Below are 20,949 nucleotides of genomic sequence, written 5' to 3'. Positions count from 1 at the left end.
AGCTGGGTAATAGGACATGGGGGGCTATCACACTTTTCTGTTTAATTTGTGTATGTTCAAGGTTTTCCACAACAAAACATTTTTAAAGCTTCAGATTAAATCTAGGTTATATGTAAAAAGAATCAAAGAATGTGAAGAAAACAGATATTTTTAAAGCAAGTACTCAAGGGGCACACTGAGGGAAGGTGCAATCACACTGGATAGAGAGTGAACGTCCTGACTCCACCAGGAAGGTTCGGAGCTCAGTGAGCAAGGCAGGCAACGGCACAGTCAGGGAAGTGACAGATAATGAACTGGAAAAATGTTAGCCCTCACTGGTCACAGAAATGCCAACGATGGGCCCTAATAGGACTGCCCCAGGATTTATAACGTCATGACACCCAGAATTAGAGAGGGCTCAGGGACAGAGCATCAGGTCCTGTGAGACTGCCAATCAGCACCGGCTTCCTGGAGGGCAAACCTCCTGAACCCTGGAATCTGCCAGCCACTGGCCCAGCTTCTCTGTTGTATGGAATCTGTCCAAAAACAAAGAGATTGGGTAAAGATGATGGATTGAATAAACAGATGTAGAAACTCTTGATATAATATCCCAAAAAGTGACTCAAAGATTCCTTCAGTGATGAACAGATTCATAATAGCCCTGGGAACCATCAAAAGAGCCGACATTTTGAGGAAGACATCAAAGAGAGACAGCAGCTGGTGTCTGGGGACCCCAGTGGGGAGCTCCGTGTGGGCCATGGAGACCAAGCCAGGGTGCCCTCTCTCCCTCTCTCTCCTCCCCTGCTGCTCACCTAACACCTCCTGCATTGCCACTCCACCCCCAGCCACCGCCAATCTCAAGGTCCAGGAATACAGGAGCAGAGGAACAAGGTGTCCTTTCCACCAGCACATATGTCATCATGCTCTCTGCGCCTCCCCAGGTGGCAGAGCCCAACCCTGCACCCCCTCAGGGCCCAGCATGCTCCTCCTCTCCATCCAGTCCTCCCTGAAGCACAGACACCTGCTAGTTCATCTACACCTTACAAACAAAACTCTCCCTTGCACCCATGCTCCCTTTTGGCTACTGTCCACTTTCCTGACTCCCCTTTATGGCTAAAATTCTTAAGTGCCTCATCCCTACTTCCCTCCCATGGCCCCCCTTCACCCACTCTAGACACAGCTTCGTTCCCACCCTCTCAAGGAGACTGAGGTGATCCCATGTGGCCCAGTCCAGCCATCTGTTCTCCATTCTGATCAGAGCTGTATCCCACCCAGCTGAGCACCCCTCCTTTCTGCAATACCCTTTTCCCATTGTGGCTCCTGCGACTCCATGCTCCACCGTTTCAGTCCCCTTTCCTGGAACCTCTTCAGTTACACCTCAGCAAACACTGCCCTCTCCTAGGCTGGGCCCTGGTCCCTTCTACAACTACAGTGTCTACAGGAAACCTCATTCAATTCCATGGTTTTAAACATCTCTGACCTCATCCTGACTCTGCAGACACACCGATGCAACTTTAAGAGGTTAGGTGCTAGCTCCCCAGCATCAGCACCTAAGGAGTATCTCAGACTTGATTCCTCTCAAAATTTACTGTCACATGAGTTCCAAAATAGCATCAAATATTTACAAAAAGGAGGAAAAATTTGCATACAATAAATAGTGGTAAACAAAGTAACCAATAAAATGTATACTTACATTCAATCATGGCTGCTTGATGGGGGAAAAAGGAACACAGAACTAAGATCACACAGTCTCAAGCTGGGGACTGGAAGGTGAGGAGTTGGGAGTGTAGAACACAGGAACTGATCAACTCTAAGCATTTACAGAAAGAAAGGAAGAAATGGTTGTTCTTAAAACCTGAAAGACACGCACTAGAAGAATAGAAAAATCATAAGAAAGCCTAATAAATTAAAAATTAAATTAGGAGAGAAGTCAAGATGGCGGCGTAGGCCGACTCTGAACTCAGCTCCTCCCGCGGACACAGACAATTTACAACTACTGGTGAAAAAATTACCCCTGAGACAGAACTGAAAAGTGGATAAAAGGAACTTCTGCAACAACGGACAATCCTAATTGAGGTGGAAGAGGCAGAAACTCCCTTCTGGAGAGGAAAAACGCCGCCTTCACAAGCCACCAGCATCACGGCTGCCCGGGAGCAGCCCACAGGTATGCAGCCATCCCTGGAGAAGCGGGGCCCTGAGCTGGGGAGCACTCCCACTGTGGGCATTTTGTGGACCCAGCACAATCCAGACGAGTGGCATAATATCTGACTTTTCCTGCTACTAAAATATTAGGGATTACCCCCAGAAAAGCTGGTTTACAAAGAAATTAAAACGGGCTCTTAAAGGGCCCATGTGCAAACTCACCCATTTCAGAAAGCAACCTACAGTCACCAGAAAGAAAGGTGCACAGTGCTTTGCTGAAAAGAGACTCACCTAATAGGCCCTGAGTGCATCTCGGTGAGAGGTGAGACCTCTCCAGGGACTGGGACATTGGTGGCGGACATTGCTGTGGCCTGGTGTGGGCGTGCTGAACACAGACACTATTGGAGTTCTCCCTGAGGCCTGCTAGCCCAGGGTCTGCTCCACTTGCTAAAGCACCGATTTAATCCAGCTCAGCCATGGCAAGCAGCCCACCCTAGAGACTGGACCCACCCAACAACAAGCCCTCAGGCAACTTGTGGGTCTTCGTAGATTGGTGACTGGTGACTGCAGCCTGGCAACTGAGCCGACTTCAGTGGGGCAGGGTGGGCACAAGGAGCGGGTGGAGAGTGTGGGGCGGTGGTGGAGTGAGTGGGGCTCCCGCTGTGGAGAGACTGGGTCCGCTTCAGAAGGTTGGGGCGCGCACATGGGGCAGGACTATTTTGACTGTGTTCCTGGACCTGTGGGCAGCAGAGCTTGTCAGCTGCAGAAGACTTGTGCTTCTCAAAGACCCACATAAGGGTTTTGCCTCACCTTCCAAAGCTTGAAACAATTGGGAGCTCCCATGCCTGAGGCCAGCCCCACCCAGCTGCAATCCTCAGAGAGCTGACAAGAGACCTAAAGGCTGGAGGCTTATAGCAATTGTAAGGCCCTGAGCCTAACAACCTGCCACGCTGGGGGCCTACTCACTTAAAAGAAATACTGCAACACAAATGTGGTCTTAGCACTTGCAGCCAACTATACTGGGGCTCCCTACACCTGATAAAGAGATTGAAGGGCCCACAACAACTACAATCAGCTGAGCATTACAACAGCTGGCCAAGAGCATAACTCCACCTACCTGGGTGCCTACAGGGAGAGCAAACAGGCCACAACAGAAGGACACACGTAGCCCACATAGGGGCGACCCCTGGAATGTTGAGAACTGAGGGAAGCACACTGCAGGTCTCCTAAAGCATCACTTACATAAGGTCACCTATCCAAGGGCAGGAGACGTAGCTGACCTACCTGATACGTAGACACAAGCACAGGGAAAGAGGCAAAATGAGGAGGCAAAGGAATACATTCCAAGTAAGGGAACAGGACAAAACCCCAGAAAAGGAACTAAGTGAAACAGAAATGAGCAACCTACCCGACAGAGAGTTCAAACAAAGAGTGTTAAGGATGCTCACTGATCTGGGGAGAAGAATAGATGAACTCAGTGAGAATGTCAACAAAGAAATGGAAGATATAAAAAAGAACCAATTAGAAATGAAGAATACAATACTGGAAATGAAAAATTCACTAGAAGGACTCAAAAGCAGAGTAGAGGATACAGAAGAACGCATCTGTGAGCTGGATGAAAGACTAAAGAAATTACCCAAGCTGAACAGGTAAAAGAGAAAAGAATTAAAAAGAGTGAAGACAGCCTAAGGGACCTCTGGGACAACATCAAGCGCACTAACATCCGTGTTATACATGTCCTGGAAGGAGAAGAGCAAGACAAAAGGGCACAGAATCTATTTCAAGAAATAATAGATGAAAACTTCCCTAACCTAAGAAAAGAAACAGACATCCAGGGACAAGAAGCACAGAGAGCCCTAAACAAGATAAACCCAAAGAGGCCCACACCAAGACACATCATAATCAAAACGTCCAGAATTAAAGATAAAGAGAGAATCCTAAAAGCCGCAAGAGAAAGTCAAGTTACATACAAAGGAAACCCCATAAGTCTATCAGCTGACTTCTCAGCAGAAACCTTACAGGCTAGAAGAGAGTGGCATGATATATTTAAAGTGCTAAAAGGAAAAAACTTACAGCCAAGAATACTCTACCCAGCAAGGTTATCATTGAAAATGGAAGAGATCAAAAATTTCCCAAACAAGCAAAAATTAAAGGAGTTTGTTAACAAGAAACCAGTGCTACAAGAAATGTTAAAGGGACTGATTTAAGGGGAAAAGAGAGGACCACAAATAGGAAAAATGATCTATTTTGATGATAAGAGGATAATGGATACAAATGAACAAAAAAGAGGTTAGATATGATATCAAAAACATAAAAGGAGGGAGGAGGGGAGTTAAAGAGTATAGCTTTCAGACAGAGGTCAAACTAAAGAGACCATCAATTCTGTATAGAAGAAGAAAGGAACAGAGAAGGACTACTAAAACACTGAGGAAAAAAAGTTAAAAAATGGCAGTAAGTACATATTTATCAGTAGCTATTTTAAACGTCAATGGAATAAATGTTCCAATTAAAAGGCATAGGGTGGCTGATTGGAAAAAAAAAACAAGACCCATATATATGCTACATACAAGAGACACACTTCAGACCTAAAGACACTCACAAACTGAATATGAAGGGATGGAAAAAGATACTCCATGGTATAACACTTGTAAATATCTATGCACCCAATGTAGGTGCATCTAAATATATAAAGCAATTATTAACAGACATAAAAACAGAAATAGACAGTAACACAATAATAGTAGGGGACTTTAACACTCCACTTACACAAACGGATAGATCATCCAAACAGAAGATCAATAAGGAAACATTGGCCTTAAATGACACACTAGAACAGGTGGACCTAGTAGATATATACAGAGCATTCCATCCAAAAACCGAAGAATACACGTTCTTTTCAAATGCACGTGGAACGTTCTCCGGGATTGATCACATATTAGGCCACAAAACAGGTCTCCACATATTTGAGAAGATTGAAATAATACCAAGCATCTTTTCTGACCACAATGGTATGAAACTAGAAATCAACTATAGGATGAAAATCAGAAAAGCCACAAATACGTGGAGATTAAACAAAGTGCTACTGAGCAACGACTGGGTCAATGAGGAAATCAAAGAAGAAAGCAAAAAATACCTGGAGACAAATGAAAATGAAAATATGACATGCCAGAATTTATGGAATACAGCAAAAGTGATTCTAAGAGGGAAGTTTATAGCAATACAGACCAATCTCAACAAACAAGAAAAATCTCAAATAAACAATCTAACAATGCACCTAAAGGAACTGGAAAAAGAAGAACAAACAAAGCCCAAAATCAGTAGAAGAAGGGAAATAATAAAAATCAGAGAAGAGAGTGAGTGACGTCAGCCTCATGGCAGAGTGAGCTTTCCTGTGAACTCTTCCCCCAATAAGATACAACAAAAGGAACAGTCACAGACCAACAATGGAATCCCAGACAGTGAAAAGCTAGATTGGAAAGATACAAACTGCCGCACATGTGAGAGTGGAACGTGCTGGGCCCCCGAAGGAAGTGGAGAGAGGTAAGGAGAACTCCTCTTCCTCCCCATCAGATCAGCAATCCCGGTCCGTGTGGCTCCCAGAGAGAGGGGAGGGGCGGCACTCGGTGGGGAAACCGTAGCTCTTCGGGATCTCTCAGCCAGTGGGAAAATCCCACACAGAGGACTCAAAAGAGCCACAGGGCTACCATCAACACCTGAGCACCCCAGAGAGCAGATAAAGAAGGGTGAATGAAAAGCCCCCCATATCAGGGACCCAGATGGCAAAAGAGAGAGCACCCCCTCCCCGCAAACCAGACCCTGCAGCTCAACCGACCAGACCAGACCAAGTGATCCGTGGCAGACCAGACCAAGCGAACCGCGGCAGAACAGACCAAGCGATCTGCAGCAGACCAGACCAAGCGATCCGTGGCAGACCAGATCAAGCGACCCGACCCATGGATCGCAGCAGAAAAAAAACAAAAAAACTGTGGATCACAGCAGAAAAACTACGGCAGAGCGCAGGGGGCTTAGACTACACAGCCCTTTACCACCACACAGTGGCGGTGGGTGGAAATTGCAACCAGAGATTTTCAGGATGAGGAAAAACAAAACCAACACAGGAACCACAATGCAAAGATATATGAAATCACCAGACCAGAATCAAAATGACAAGCACCCAGAAACCAACCCTGAAGACACAGAAATCCATAATGTAAATGACAGAGATTTCAAAATAGCTATCATAAAACACTCAACGAAATACGAGACAACACAGACAAACAATTCAATGAGATTAGGAGTTTCTTCACAAAAGAGATTGAAATCATAAAGAAAAACCAATCAGTGCTGATGGAAATGAAGAACATAATGGAGGAGATAAAGGAGAATCTGGAATCTTTAAAGAACAGAGCTGACAATATGGAGGAAAGAATCAGCACTTTAGAGGATAGGAATACAGATATGCTCCAGATGGAAGAGGAGAGAGAACTAAGACTAAAAAGAAATGAAGAAAGACTCTGAGAAATATCTGAATCTATTAGAAAGTGTAGCATAAGAATTATAGGTATTCCTGAGGGGAAGAGAGGGAAAGAGGAACAGAGAGCCTATCCAAGGAAATAATAGCTGAGAATTTCCCAAATCTGGGGAAGGAGCAGGAAATACCAGTAAGTGAAGCCAACAAGTCACTTAAATGTATTAACAGACAAAGGCCCTCTCCACGACACCTAGTGGTAAGGCTAGCCAGAGTCAATAACAAAGAAACAGTATTAAGGGTAGCTAGACAAAAACAAAAAATAACATACAAAGGAACTCCCATCAGGCTCTCAGTGGATTTCTCAACAGAAACTTTACAGGCTAGGAGAGACTGGAATGATATATTCAAAATACTAAAAGACAAAAACTTTCAGCCAAGAATACTCTATCTAGCAAAAATATCTTTCAAATATGATGGAGAAATACTAACTCTCCCAGATAAACAAAAGCGAAGGGAGTTCATGGCCACGAGACCCCCACTACAAGAAATACTCAAGAAGGCCCTCAGGCCTGAAAAGAAAGAAGAGAAAGGGAATACAAAGCTTGGAGCAAGTAGAAAAATAGGTAGATAAATTCAGAAAAATAGTAGATCTTTACTGGAATAGGTTAGCAACCACTTAAATACTAAAATCAAAGATCAAGGGAAGAAACTCACCAAAAATAAATTTAACCTCATCACTGCAAACACACAGCCACAACACAAGATAGAATAAGGTATAATAAGAACAACTTAGAAGGGGAAGAGGAAAGTGATTGAATTGACTTAGTATAAGGAAATAGGAGGCCATAAGATAATGGACTATCTCATACACAAGATTTTTTATCCAAACATCAAGGTAACCACTAAGCAAACAATCAAAACAAAGCCACATATGATAAACAAAGAGAAAACTAGAAAAGTCATAAGACAGAACAACCAAACTGAATTGGCAGTCCAAAACAAATGGGACAAGAAATAAAGGAAACACAAAAGAACCAGAAAATAAGTGACAAAACAGCAACATTAAGCCCTCATATAGCAATAATTACCCTAAATGTAAATGGATTGAACTCTCCAATCAAAAGATACAGAGTGGCAGGATGGATTAAAAAGCAAGACCCAACAATATGCTGCCTTCAGGAAACACATCTTAGCACTAAAGACAAGCACAGGCTCAGAGTGAAAGGATGGAAGACAATACTCCAAGCTAATGGCAAACAAAAGAAAGCAGGTGTTGCCAGACTCATATCAGACAAAGTAGACTTCAAGATAAAACAGGTTAAGAAAGACAAAGAAGGGAAATATATAATGATAAAAGGGACACTCCACCAAGAAGACATATCACTTTTAAATATATACGCACCCAACATAGGCGCACCAAAGTACATAAAGCAACTATTAACAAACCCAAAAGGAGACATCATCAACAACACAATAATAGTAGGGCATCTTAACATCACACTTACATCAATGGATATATCATCCAGACAAAAAGTCAATAAAGAAATAGTAGACTTAAATGAAAAACTGGACGAAATGGACCTAGTAGACGTATACAGAGCACTCCATCCAAAAACAGCTGACTACACATTCTTCTCAAGCACGCATGGAACATTTTCTAGGATAGACCACATGTTGGGAAACAAAGAAAGCCTTGATAAATCTAAGAAGATTGAAATCATAACAAGCATCTTTTCAGACCATAAGGCTATGAAACTGGAAATGAACCATGAAAAAAATAACTGGGCAAGTGACAAGAATGTGGAGATTAAACAACATGCTTCTGAACAACCAATGGATCATTGATGAAATTAAAGGAGAAATCAAAAACTATCTGGAAACAAACGAAAATGATAATATGCCATATCAAACAATATGGGATGCAGCAAAAGCGGTCCTGAGAGGGAAACTCATAGCAATACAAGCCCACCTTAAGAAACAAGAAAAAGCCCAAATAGACAACATTAAATTACACCTAACAGAACTAGAAAAAGAAGAACAAACAAAGCCCAAAGCCAGCAGAAGGAGAGAAATAATAAAAATCAGAGCAGAAATAAATGAAATTGAGACCAAAAAAACAGTAGAAAGGATTAATGAAACAAAGAGTTTGTTCTTCGAGAAGATAAACAAAATCGACAAACCCTTAGCCAGGCTTACTAAGAAAAAAAGAGAAAAGGCTCAGGTAAAATTAGAAATGAAAGAGGAGAAATTACAAAGGATACCACGGAAATACAGAGGATTATAAGAGAATACTATGAGAAATTATATGCCAACAAATTAGACAATCTAGAAGAAATGGATAAATTCTTAGACTCATACAACCTCCCAAAACTGAACCAAGAAGAAATGGAGAATCTGAATAGACCAATCACAAGTAAAGAGATTGAAATAGTAATCAAAAACCTCCCAAAAAATAAAAGTCCAGGACCAGATGGCTTCTCTGGTGAATTTTAGCAAACATTCAAAGAATATTTAATACCCATCCTTCTCAAACTATTCCAAAAAATAGAGGAAGCTGGAAGACTTCCTAAATCATTCTATGAGGCCATCATCACCCTGATACCAAAGCCAGACAAAGACAATACAAAGAAAGAAAATTACAGGCCAATATTGCTGATGAACATTGATGCAAAAATCCTCAACAAAATATTGGTAAACCGAATACAACAATACATTAAAAAGATCATACACCATGATCAAGTGGGATTTATACCAGGGACGCAGGGATGGTTCAACATCCGCAAATTAATCAACGTGATACATCACATCAACAAAACAAAGAATAAAAACCACATGATCATCTCAATAAACGCAGGGAAGACATTTGAGAAGATACAACCTCCATTTATGATAAAAACTCTCAACAAAATGGGAATAGAAGGAAAGTACCTCAACATAATAAAGGCTATTTATGACAAACCCACAGCCAACATCATTCTCAATGGGGAAATACTGAAAGCCATACCTCTGATAACAGGAACGAGGCAGGGCTGCCCACTCTCACCACTCCTGGTCAACTTAATACTGGAGGTTTTGGCCAGAGCAATTAGGCAAGAAAAAAGAATAAAGGAATCCAAATAGGTAACGAAGAAGTGAAACTCTCACTATTTGCAGATGACATGATTTTATATATAGAAAATCCTAAAGAATCTGTTGGAAAACTATTAGAAACAATCAACAACTACAGCAAAGTTGCAGGGTACAAAATCAATCTACAAAAATCAGTTGCATTTCTGTATGCTAATAATGAACTAACAGAAAGAGAGCTCAAAAAGATAATACCATTTACAATTGCATCAAAAAGAATAAAATACCTAGGAGTAAATCTTAACAAGGAGGTGAAGGACCTATACAACGAGAACTACAAGACATTATTGAAAGAAATCCATGATGACATAAAGAAATGGAAAGATATCCCATGCATGTGGATTGGAAGAATAAACATCTTTAAAATGTCTATATTACCTAAAGCAATCTACAGATTCAATGCAATCCCAATCAGAATCCCAATGACATTCTTCACGGAAATAGAAAAAAGAATACTAAAATTTATATGGGGAAACAAAAGACCCCAAGTAGCTAAAGCAATCCTAAGAAAAACGAACAAAGGTGGAGGCATCACAATCACTTACTTCAAAACATAATACAAAGCAATAGTAATCAAAACAGCATGGTACTGGTTCAAAAACAGACACACAGATCAATGGAACAGAATTGAAAGCCCAGAAATAAAACCACACATATACGGACAGCTAATTTTCGACAAAGATGCTAAGAACATACAATGGGGAAAGGAAAGTCCCTTCAATAAATGGTTATGGGAAAACTGGACAGCCATATGCAAAAGAATGAAAGCGGACCATCTGCTATCGCCATTTGCAAAAATTAACTCAAAATGGATCAAACACCTGAAGGTGAGACCTGAATCTATAAAACTCATAGAAGAAAATTTAGGCAACACACTATTTGACATTGGTTTTAAAGGAATCTTTTCGGATGACATGCCTACCCAGACTAGGGAAACTAAAGAAAAAATAAACAAGTGGGACTTTATCAGATCAAAGAGCTTCTATAAGACAAATGAAACCAGAATCAAGATGAACAGACAACCAACCAGCTGGGAGAGAATATTTGCAAAACATACATCTGACAAGGGGTTGATCTCCATAATATATAAAGAACTCACACAACTGAACAACAAAAAAACAAACAACACGATCAAAAAATGCGCAGAGGAAATGAACAGACACTTCTCCAAAGAAGATATACAGATGGTCAATAGACACATGAAAAGATGTTCAACATCACTAATCATCAGGGAAATGCAAATTAAAACAACACTAAGATACCACCTCACGCACGTTAGAATGGCATTAATCACCAAGACAAAAAACAACAAGTGTTGGAGAGGGTGTGGAGAAACAGGAACCCTCATACACAGCTGGTGGGAATGCAAACTGGTTCAGCCTCTATGGAAAACGGTATGGAGATTCATCAAAGAATTAAAAATAGAGATGCCCTATGACCCAGCCATCCCACTACTGGGAATCTATCCAATGAACCTGAAATCAACAATCCAAAGAGGCTTATGCACCCCTATGTCCATTGCAGCATTATTCACCATAGCCAAGAAGTGGAAGCAACCTAAGTGTCCCTCGACTGATGATTGGATAAAGAAAATGTGGTATATATATACAATGGAATACTACTCAGCCATAAAAAAGGACATAAATTGTCCAACTTGCAACAACTTGGATGGGCCTGGAGAGCATTATGTTAAGTGAAATAAGCCAGAAAGAGAAAGACAAACACTGTATGATCTCACTCATATGTGGAAGATAAACCAACACACGGACAGAGAAAACTGTACTGTGGTTACCAGGGGCAGTTGGGGTGGGGGGTGGGAACAAAGGGTGAAGGGAATCATATATATGGTGATGGACAAACAAAAATGCACAACCCAAAATTTCACAATGTTAAAAACCATTAAAACATCAATAAAAAAAATCAGAGAAGAAATAAACGAAATAGAGACTAATAAAACAATAGAAAAAATTAATAAAACCAAGAGCTGGTTCTTTGAAAAGATCAACAAAATTGACAAACCTTTAGCTAGAATCACCAAGAAAAAAAGAGAGAAGGCACAAATAAGTAAAATCAGAAATGAAAGAGGAGAAATTACAACAGACACCTCAGAAATACAAAAGATTAAAAGAGAATACTATGAAAAGCTATATGCCAACCAATTCGACAATCTGGAAGAAATGGATAAATTCTTAGAATCATACAACCTTCCAAAACTGGATGAAGAAGAAGTAGAGAATTTGAATAGACCAATCACCAGTAAGGAGATCAAAACAGTAATCACAAACCTCGCCAAAAATAAAAGTACAGGACCAGATGGCTTCCCTGGTGAATTCTACCAAACATTCAAAGAAGACTTAATACCTACCCTTCTCAAACGCTTCCAAAAATTGAGGAGGGGGGGAAGCTCCCTAACTCATTCTATGAAGCCGACATTACCCTGATACCAAAACCAGACAAGGACAGCACAAAAAAAAGAAAACTACAGGCCAATATCACTGATGAACATCGATGCAAAAATCCTCAACAAAATACTAGCAAATCGCATACAACAATACATTAAAAAGATTATACACCATGATCAAGTGGGATTTATTCCAGGTATGCAGAGATGGTTTAACATTTGCAAATCAATCAACGTGATACACCACATTAATAAAATGAAGAATAAAAATCACTTGATCATCTCAGTAGATGCAGATAAAGCATTTGACAAGATACAGCATCCATTTATGATAAAAACTCTGAATAAAATGGGTATAGAAGGAAAGTACCTCAAAATAATAAAGACCATATATGACAAACCCACAGGTAATATCATCCTCAATGGTGAAAAACTGAAAGCCAGCCCTCTAAGAATGGGAACCAGATAAGGATGCCCACTGTCCCCACTCCTATTTAACATAATACTGGAATGCTCTGGCTCCTAGCCAGAGCAATCAGGCAAGAGAAAGAAATAAAAGGGATCCAAATTGGAAAGGAAGAAGTGAAACTGTCACTATTTGCACATGACATGATTTTATATATAGAAAACCCTAAAGAATCCACCAGAAAACTTTTAGAAGTAATAAACGAACATGGTAAAGTTGCAGGATACAAAATCAACATACAAAAATCAGTTACATTTCTATACACTAAGAAGGAAGCAGCAGAAAGAGAAATTAAGAATACCATCCCATTTACAATTGCAATAAAAAGAATAAAATACCTAGGAATAAACTTAACCAAAGAAGTGAAAGATCTGTACACCGAAAACTATAAAACATTGCTGAAAGAAATTGAAGAAGACACAAAGAAATGGAAAGATATTCCATGCTCTTGGATTGCAAGAATTAACATAGTTAAGATGTCCATACTTCCTAAAGCCATCTATAGGTTCAATGCAATCCCTATCAAAGTTCCAACAACATTTTTCACAGAAATAGAACAAAGAATCCTAAAATTTATTTGGAACAACAAAAGACCCCGAATAAGTAAAGGAACCCTGAGAAAAAAGAATAAAGCTGGAGGTATCACACTCTCTGATTTTAAAATATACTACAAAGCTATAGTAACTAAAACAGCATGGTACTGGCACAAAAACAGACACACACACATCAATGGAATAGAATCGAAAGCCCAGACATAAACCCACACATCTATGGACAGCTAATCTTTGACAAAGGAGCCAAGAACATACAATGGAGAAAAGAAAGTCTCTTCAACAAATGGTATTGGGAAAACTGGACAGCCACATGCAAAAAAATGACAGTAGACCCTTACCTTACACCATACACAAAAATTAACTCCAAATGGATTAAAGACTTGAATGTAAGACCTGAAACTATGAAACTTCTAGAAGAAAACATAGACCATACACTCTTCGACATTGGTCTTAGTAACATATTTTCAAGCACCATGTCTGACCAGGCAAGAGAAACAATAGAAAAAATAAACAAATGGGACTACAACAAACTAAAAATCTTCTGCACAGCAAAGGAAATCATCAACAAAACGAAAAGACAACCTAACAATTGGGAGAAGATATTTGCAAGCCATACATCTGAAAAGGGCTTAATCTCCAAAATATATGAAGAACTGATGCATCTCAACACCAAAAATCTAACAACCCAATCAAAAAATGGGCAAAAGACCTGAACAGACATTTCTCCAAATAGATATACAGATGGCCAACAGACACATGAAAAGATGTTCAAAATCACTAACTATCAGGGAAATTCAAATCAAAACTACAATGAGACATCACCTCACGCCCATCAGAATGGCTATAATTAACAAGAGAGGAAACAACAAATGTTGGAGAGGATGTGGAGAGAAGGGAAATCTCATACACTGCTGTTGGGAGCGAAAACTGGTGCAGCCACTATGGAAAACAGTATGGAGATTCCTCAAAAAATCAACGATAGAACTACCATATGATCCAGCTATTTCACTGCTGGGTGTTTATCCAAAGAACTTGAAAACCTCAATGCATAAAGATACATGCGCCCCTGTGTTCACTGCAGCGTTATTCACAATAGCCAAGACTTGGAAGCAACCTAAGTGCCCATCAAGGGATGAATGGATAAAGAAGATGTGGCATGTATACACAATGGAATACTACTCAGCCATAAGAAACGATGAAATCCAGCCATTTGTGACAACATGGATGGACATTGAGGGTATTATGCAAAGTGAAATAGGTCAGAGGGAGAAGGTCAAATACCATATGATTTCCTTCATTAAGTAGTAGATAATAACAACAATAAACAAACACATAGAGACAGAGATTGGATTGGTGGTTACCAGAAGGGAAAGGGGGAGGGAGGAGGGGGAAAGGGATAATTTGGCACATGTGTGTTGTGATGGGTTGTAATTAGTACTTGAGTGGTGAACATGATGTTCTATGCAGAAGTCTATGCAGAAATAGAAGTATAATCATATACACCTGAAATTTATACAATGTTATAAACCAATGTTACTGCAATAAACAAAAAAATTAAAAAAAAATAAATGGTCAGATGCCACAAACCATTGAAATATTGCCTACATGTCTACCATCCATTTTCCAAACTGAGATTTCAGTAAACTTATGTTGCAGCTGCCAAGAAAAAAAAAACGTGCAAAAACTATGTCATCCATGATGACAGGTGGAATTAAACCAAATGAAAGTCTTCCTTTACAGATACAGGGATACTTGAAAGCAAATCACTCCTTACAAGGAATGAGGGAACTAAAATTGCTGTGGGAAGATAAAGAGAGCCTTTGTACAAATGCTTTCAAGGCAACTTGCAAAAAATCCAAAATATCTTGCCAGCAAAAATCAAGGAACTGTCTCCTCTGGGGCAGAAGCATGCTAGTGATGGTGCTCAGGGCAGGCCACCCCAAGATGCACCACTCTGGTATATGGTTATTTCGAGCTGAAGACAATAAATACTCAGAACACTCAGGAAGAACATTTGAGTTTCCTCTGCCCAACTGCCTAAAGAATTTAACATAGAAGACCTGTTTCAGAAAGGAGCCAGTATCATATGACGGCTGTAATATAATTCAAAATAGATGTTACAATAGGAAAGGCACCAACAGCCCATTTTTATCAAAATTTCTGTCTCTCCCTGGCCACATTCTCTATAGATGGCCCTGAAAAGAGTTTTCAGACAAACATTTGCATTTCTATCTCCATGTGAATTGTCTTCTTCCCCTCTGAAATCCCAAACCACTATTCCCCCAACACTTTCCACATCTTTAGCTACAATACTTAAGCAAGCAGCTTAGACAGAACGACTAGCTGCTCATTTCTGAGTTTCTCCCATGTATACATGTTATTACACTTGATATTATTTTCTCCTGCTAACCTGTCTTTTAATTATTTGGCCAGCCATATGAACCTTAATGGAAAGGGCAGAGGGGGATTCTCCCTCTTCTCCAACACTAACATTGGCCAAAGCACAAACACCCCAACCCCGACCCCCCAACAGATTGTATTAGGTCCCGAAGAAGTTAAGGCCCAACGAGATGGACTCAGTTTCTCTTTTTCATCACAGAAAAAGAAGCTTAAATGGTCTATCAGTCACTGAAATAATAACAAAATCACGCATGTGTTGTGAGCATTCCTCCCCTCCAGCCTACAACATAACGTCATAGGAGTTACAGAGCTTCCACTTCTTAACTCCTGGAGGGGAAGGAAAAAGCCTCCCAAGAACCGGCAACGCAGCCCTGCTAGTGCCTCTTCCTCCCCTACCCAATGCCCCGCTGCCCCTCCAGCCCCAGCAGCCATGGGCCTGTCAGGCCGGTGCCCCAGCCCCACTGGTGCCCCTTCCTCCCCTCCTCGATGCCCTGCTTCCCTTCCTGCTCCAGCAGCCTGACAGGAAAAGCATCTAGACCCACAAGGACTGTGCTGTCAGAAGCGTCAGTCTCACCACGGGCACCGCCCCCGCCCACTCCACTCAAGGACTCCGCTCCGCCCTGTAGCCCCGCCCCAAATCATGCCTGTGAGTCCTGGTAGCTGAGAGCCCAGGTGAGCACAGCCTCCCAGGCCTCCTGGCGTGGGTGCACCCTCACCCACATCCCTCTTCTCACTGCCTGGAGAATGAGTGCATTGCAACAGGCAGCCACTGGGGCCAATCCAGCCTACCAAGGCAGGCGGGGCTGGAAGTGAGGGCAGTAGTGCATCGGTGGCCATCTTGGCGTACAGCGGGGCCCCTCTCAGAGGGCCGGGCCGCACTCTCAACTCCCCTGAAGTCTGGGTTGTTCACTCTGAACACTGCAGCAGCAGCCCATGGGGCAGCGGAACAGACGTGTTTTGGAAGCTCAACCCCGGGACGGGTGCAGCAGCAGGCAGCACCGTGCCTGAGGGCACGGACATCTTGCTTTACAGAGGACAGACAGGTGCATGCCACCATCTTGCTCTACTTTGGGCCACGAGGACCAGCCCCACGTCCCACAGAGTGTCACCCAGAGCTCTACCCTCGTGGGGTCCTGCTCAGGGGCGGCAAGGATGGGGCCTGAGCATGGTGGCACGACAGCCTGAGGCCCGGGATGGTGATCATTGTTCGGCCACTGACTGCTCCCACTGCTGGGCAACAGGGAGAAATTGTCGTCTCCTTCCACAGGTAACTGGCCGCCGCCACCCGATCAGCCCCCAGCATGGTCCAGCCAGAGGTGGGGGGCACTTGGTGCTCAGGTCCTCAGGGCTGGTCCAGCGGGTGAGTCAGCACTGGGTGTTGTGTTGCCTTGGTCTGCGCCACCATCTCTGCTCGGGGCACCTTGAGCCACCATGGCTACCCCATAGCCACCGGCACCCACCTTATGGCCTCCACCACCCTCTCACCCCCACCCTGTGGCCACCCAGCTCTCCATTGATTCAAGCTGGGGCCAACAATGTTGAGAAACAGGGTATTCTGGAGTACCCTTCCTTAGGTCACTATCTTCTTGCATTTGCTGTGACTTTTCTGCTCTTTTGATGGCAGGGAGTCTGCCTTGATCTCTGCAATCAGGAATGCGGCTGAGCAAGTGCAGCTTGTACCTGCTGGATGGATACACCTTCCAGACGCTCTGTTGCTAGAAGGGTCCAGGCAGTGCAGGGAAAGGTGGCTCTGCTCATGTCAGATGCTAGAGAGGCGTCTGACAGCATCCTGGGCAGAACAGGGCTCAGCCCACTCCTCACGGGGATGCTGACCCTGTGGACTTGGACTCTGACAGCATTCTGGGTGGAGCAGGGTGCAGGCCACTCCTCACGGGGAGGCAGACCCTGCAGACTGGGCATCGGACAGCTTCCTGGGTGGAGCAGGGCACAGTCCACTCCTCATAGGGAAGCTGACCCTGTAGACTCGGACTCTTCATCTGACAACATCCTGGGTGGAGAAGTGCATAGCCCACTCCTCACGGGATGGCTGACCCTGCAGTCTCTGGATCTGACAGCATCCTGGGTGGGCAGGGCATGACCCATTCCTCACCAGGAGGCTTACCCTGGGGACTCGGGGTAGATGCTCCTCTCTCCACCTCTTCCATGGGCTCCCACAATGAAGTGAGGGGCTTGCCTTCCCCGTGACCTGGCTCCCTTCATGAGGGCTTCTGGAGTTCAGCCAGTTCAGTGAGTCCTTTCCTGCGGACTCTGCAGTGGAGGTCTCAGAACAGTGCACTGAAGACATTCTACTTTGAAAACCTCCTGGCAGATCCTTTTGCTTCATGTTGCAAGTTGTTATTGAATTTTGAAAGACCTGAATGCCACTTATTGTCTGTAGTCTTATTGAAAGTTTACAGTGATTTGTTCTAAGTTGGAAGTTGTTACAATCTATCCAACGAACTAGTAACATGAGATTGTTTCAGAGGTCAGCCACCATGCTTTCTTGACAGTTTCCTTCAGAGCCTGTGTCCCAAAAGTTTTGTTACTGTTTTTGAGAATGAGGCAAAGCCCTGCAGAGAAGGCTGCTCTTGGCACGTGTGGTGGTCTAACGTGGTCTGGGGGCAAAGGAGGTGGGGGTCCTTTGGTAACTAGTCACAAAGCATTGAGAAAGGTTAGAAGGTCATGTTGCTTGGAACGCCCTGAGGATCTAGTATCCACCTGGTTTGGTCCACAGCGGCCTCAGGGGTGTTAGATGACCTCAAGTGGAGCAGAAAGCCCTCAGGAGAGACCCCCCAAACCCCCATGTGTACAGTTTCATCTAAATAGATATTTTACCTTAATGAGAAGAGAAGATGAAGTGTCTTGGTGAATACCTTGCAGGGGCTGGCTGCTTTGTACAGGGAGCAGCTTTCCTCCTGGTAGTGGAAGGACAGGATGAACACAGAACCACAGCTCTTGGCGCTGACCTCCTCTTGGCGGCAGTCTTGCATCCTCAGCTGCTTGAGCAGAGCTGGGGTCAGGTGCCCTGCTGAGTGCCTGGGAGGCTCTGCTGGCCAACACCTTGCCTGGCTTTGAAATAGGGGGACCAACCCTCCCCATTTTAGCACCCAAAGTCTTGCATCCCCAGGGACAGCAGGAGGGATGGGCAGCCATGAGCTTCTAGGAACTATTTCCAAGGTTTCCCGAAGACTTTCCTGTTGTCTTGATGCCATCCTGTGCTATCTGCCCGAGCTTCTGTGTCCCTACAGGGCATTTAACACAGCCTGGGAGGAGGTCTTCACCTTCCTTCCTTCTCTGCCCAACAGATGGTCAGTTCCTTAAGGTAGACAGTGGGTTTTTCATCTTTCTATTCTAGTAATAACTTGCAAGCAGAAGGTGTTCCTTAAGTTTTTACTAAAGGTTTAAATGGGCAAAGTGGCTACATGTGTGGGTGTTCGCAAAAACATTTGTTTTGCTTTAACAGTTGATCATTTTAGGGGAAGACATTTAATTCTTTCTTTCTAATTACTTTTTCATTTATCCTTGCAGGCTCTCCATAAAGGGCTCAAAACTTCTGGTCCAGTGGTTAAAAGCTGTTCACAGGGATGACTGGACCCCACTAAGCATTCTTTCATCTGTAGTGAACATTTCACCAAAAGAAAGTTTCAGAAAGGCTGGAGGATCAATACTACATGCTCAAGCCCACGGCCATGCCCTCCATCTTCCACCTGACTGAGAAGGGGGGCTGAAGTTTATGCCCGCCCCAGCAGAAAGGACACCAGGAAGGCCGGGTGCCTAAGGAACACGCGAGTGAAGCAGATGGGAAAGGAGCTGCAGGTTCATCGTCGTCCTTGAGGGAAAACCTGAGGGCCCAGCCAGGGTCCCACAAGTAGAAGCGAGCCGCTCTGCAGGGTGAACCCGCACCAACTGCCGCCCAGGAAGCCCCAGTCAGCAGCAGGTGCAGGGTCTCTGGAAGGAACTCCAGAAGACAGTGTGGCCTCCTCAGCGTCAGGCAGCCAGGGAGATGCAAACACGTCTGCTGTAGATGCTGGCGATGAGACCCTCTCTTCCCACCCAGCGACTGTTGGGTAAGAATGGCATTTCCAAGGGTGACTTTACCACCAGGATCTGGAGCGTGCAGATTTATTGGCTGGCTTCCTTCTTACAGTTTCTCCTCGGTGCACACTCGAGAAAGGCCATCTGTCCCCCAAGAGCCAGTCGAGCGAAGGAGGCTGAAGAGAGATGTGGAGCTCAGCTGCAGCAGAACCAGCCTGTGGCCTGACGAGGGCTTGGCCCAGAGCCCCCAAGTTCATCATTCACAATGATGCCTCAGAAACCCTCCCAGAGCCCCTCCACCCTCCAACAGACGTCACCCCAAAGACAACCGCAGAAGCTGTGCAGGGCAAGCACAGCGACACCAGGCCCACGTCCCTCAGCAGGGTCATCTGTCAGCACTGGGGGCCCAAGAACTCCTCAAATCGCTGCACTCCTACTGCTTCTGCTCCCGGGGGAACAGGAGCATGGGTGCCGCCTGCAGGAGCTGGTAGAGAAGGGCAGTGAGCTGAAGAGGGGTAGCCGCCAACAGCCAGGTGCACACACTGCAGGAGGAGCTGCACGAGCTGAAGGGAGGTGGCTCCCTACCTGAGCAGCCTGCTGCCCCCAGCCGACGTCAGTCCTGGGGCTTGGGGCTCCCCCACTGCCTGCTCATCATGAGGGGTTTCCTGCTTCGCAGCAGACTTCCCCTGAGCACTTCTGTGTGCAGCATGCCTGCTGCTGTCTTGGGAGAAGGCTCTGCTGGTAGCCTTCTTTCGCAGAGAGGGATCCCAGGTTGCAGAGCTTACCCCACTCGCTCTAGGGCACTCGAGAGGCAGCGGTAGTTGTCGGGGTTTAGCAGGTGGGAAAGGAGGCATTGCAGGTCAGCTGGGAAAGCCAGACCTACCCAATGAACCAAATCATTGGTTTTCCACTTCAACAGGAGAAAGTCAGCTTCTGTTGCATCCTTCACACAAATGTAAATTCCAATGAGTTAGGATCTAAATGTGAAATAAAATCAACATAGTAAACTAATATTTAAAAAGTTATAGGAGACTCTTAGAGTCATGGGGATGTTCTTTCCATTCATGTTTTAACGAATATGCTTGTACTGAAGTCATTTTGAACATTTTAATAATTTCTTTAAAATTTTAAACATCTGTTTGAGTAGAATACATTTTCTTTTGTAAAAATTAAAACACTACGGAGATACATAAGCTAAGAAGTGGTAAATCTCCTATTTCTCACCTACCTCCCAACTTTTATTCCCTGTTGGTAGTAAAATTTGGTGTGTAAACTCCTAGACTGTTTCCTGTGTTTTCTACGTACATATTTCTCTACCTGTACAAGTAGGTTGCATATATTTTTGGTGTGTTTATTGGCTATGTTTCTGATTTTC

General features: G+C 43.6%; 1 pseudogene; it reads left to right on the top strand.

Annotated features, from left to right (window-relative positions):
* Positions 1-16,840: 16,840 nt before the first annotated feature.
* LOC131396611 (peroxynitrite isomerase THAP4-like) lies at positions 16,841-20,065 on the top strand (annotated as a pseudogene).
* The last annotated feature ends 884 nt before the right edge of the window (positions 20,066-20,949 follow it).

This window comes from Diceros bicornis, chromosome 33 (assembly GCF_020826845.1).
Source record: "Diceros bicornis minor isolate mBicDic1 chromosome 33, mDicBic1.mat.cur, whole genome shotgun sequence".
In the NCBI taxonomy this organism is placed as follows: domain Eukaryota; kingdom Metazoa; phylum Chordata; class Mammalia; order Perissodactyla; family Rhinocerotidae; genus Diceros; species Diceros bicornis.
The sequence above is the reverse complement of the archived record's forward strand: the minus strand, read 5'-3'. Positions and strand labels throughout refer to the sequence as shown.